The 2274-nt window shown below is 38.3% G+C and overlaps 1 non-coding gene across 1 annotated transcript; it reads right to left on the bottom strand.

Moving 5' to 3' along the window:
- Positions 1–237: 237 nt before the first annotated feature.
- Positions 238–370, bottom strand: LOC126016603 (small nucleolar RNA SNORA51). Its single transcript, XR_007498393.1, has one exon. It is a non-coding gene; the product is annotated as a small nucleolar RNA SNORA51 (small nucleolar RNA).
- Positions 371–2274: the final 1904 nt, after the last annotated feature.

The following is a 2274-nucleotide window of genomic DNA, read 5'->3' as shown; positions in this document are numbered from 1 at the left end:
CTCTCTAATTTCTCCCACAAATTTTTTTGACTTTTTTCTTTTTTAATAATTTTTATTGTGATCAAAGTGAATTAAGTCTTTCACAGTAATATTTAAGGTACTTAGGTACAATGAATTATGGCCATTCCCACCACCAGTGTTGTCCTCCCTCTACCACTGTTCCAAGCATGCATCCCATACTTCTCCCTTTTGCTCCATAGACTGCTAGTGTAACAGGCCTCTTTTGTATATAGGTTTTTTTGTCCCCCCAATTCACAATACAGACCAGGCAAAGGGCCTGGGTTGAGGTGTATATGGGTGCATTTACTGTACCTCTTCTTTCTACACAGCCAGTGTAAAGAACACAGCCTGTGGTATGAATTGGGAGGCCTTATTTTTTCTTTTCTTTTTATTTGATTATATATATATATATACATATATATAATCCTTCACCAGTGCAACATTCCCATGACCATAATTCCAAGTGTCCTTCCTCCCCACCCCATATAGGTTTGTGTGTATAAGTTTTTGAAGATTGGGTATCTATCTTGGTGTCATTGACTTTGGGTTTGGTGCTTAAGTCTTATCAGTTCTTATTTTCACTCAATGTTTATATGACTAGTTGCTCCTGGTACCATCCATTTTTCCCCTCAATTTATGAGGGAGAACAAGATGATTAAAGTTCTGTGGTTCTGTTGGAAAAAAAAAAGAAAGGGAAAAAAACTGGGGAGAATCCATCTAGAGGCTATAAATAACAATTCAAAAGAAGGAAGAAAAAAAAAGAAAAAGAAAAACAAGCAATGACGAAAACACAACAGCAGCAACAAAGAATTGTTACCAAAAGAACAACTACAAGAAAGAAAAGAAAGAATGGGGGAAAAAATGAAGGGCTTGTGTGGCAAGGATTTTTGTTTTTGTTTGTTTGTTTGTTTGTCTTGTTTTGTTGCATAAGCACAATAAGTATAGGGGGAGTTCGAAAGGCAATTCCCTTGGCTTAGGAGATACAGCATTCTCCAACCTTGAAGCATACTGTCATGGGAGCAACTAGAGGCTCCATGCATGCTCATTATCAAACCCCAAGGTCTTTTTATGGCACCAGGAGACTTTCTGCTCAGTTGTGGATGACAAAATCAGTCCTCTATAGCTAGAGATCTTTGTATTTAAACAGGTCATAGGGCAAAGTCTAGGAGAGAGTTTTTCATTATGGTTCTAGAAAATCTGTTCTGTCACATTTGTTTTTTGCACAGACCCTAGGCTGAAGCCTAGGGTAGAGTCTTTCCGTATGGTTCCAGGAGTTCTGCTCAGTCACAGTTTTCAGTCAAAACTCTGGGGTTGTTTTTGTACAAATCCTAGGCCGAAGCCTAGGCTAGAATATTTCTTATTGGTCCCAGGAAAAGTCCTGCCCAGTAGCAGTTGTCAAAGTCCATCTTCTATAATTAGTGATCTTGGTTTTTGTGCAGGTCAAATGACAGCGTGTCTTCTGATTTCATCTTACCATTAGTTGATGAGATAGAGCAACCTGCTCTTGGATCAAGTTTTTGCTGTTTCCTCATTATCAGGTTGTTGTATCAACTTGTCGCCAGAGCGGTATTAGGGATTCCCCAGGGGGAGTTTGGTTTCTGGTGCTGTTGCAGGAAGCTGTGTCGGATCTTCCTTTGGGATCTGGGTTGGATGTCACTGTCCGATCATATGGAGTCCAGTCCTCATGACATATATTCAGGGTGGAGGTGCCCTTGTATTATAAAATGTAAAGACTCTGTTCCTTAGTAGATAAGTGTTTGTTTTTATACTAAGATTTCCCCCTTTTTTAGTATGCCTATACAAAAGAAAATGGTGCCATATTACGTTGTTGGTGTATGTGGGGGTAAGAATGACAGACTATTCAGTCTCTGTCTCTGTAGCCTGTTTTTTGACCTGAGCTTTTATCCTAAGCAGGACTTTTTTCTTTTAGAATTTATACCAAGCAGAACCAAAACAAGTGAAATTAACATATATAAAAGATAAATATTTTAAAAATTAATAATTAAAAATAGGAGAAGGCTCCTATTTCTTTGAAAATAAACACACTAAGAGGTATAACAATTAAGGTAGTAAGCATACAAGGAAAATATAGATATCCCCATTAAGTCTTTTAAGATATTTTTGAGGAAGGGAGGTCCAGGGCAGATTTTCATTCCACATGATAGTCTTGTTGATTTTGAGAAGTGGTTTGCAGCAGTAAGGGATTAGGTAGTGCCCTTGGACTATGAGTCCTTCTGGAGCCGAATCCAGTAGCATGTATCAGTCCACATTTGG

This window comes from Suncus etruscus, chromosome 8 (assembly GCF_024139225.1).
Source record: "Suncus etruscus isolate mSunEtr1 chromosome 8, mSunEtr1.pri.cur, whole genome shotgun sequence".
In the NCBI taxonomy this organism is placed as follows: Eukaryota; Metazoa; Chordata; class Mammalia; order Eulipotyphla; family Soricidae; genus Suncus; species Suncus etruscus.
Note: the sequence above shows the minus strand (reverse complement) of the source record. Positions and strands in the feature narration are given on the sequence as shown.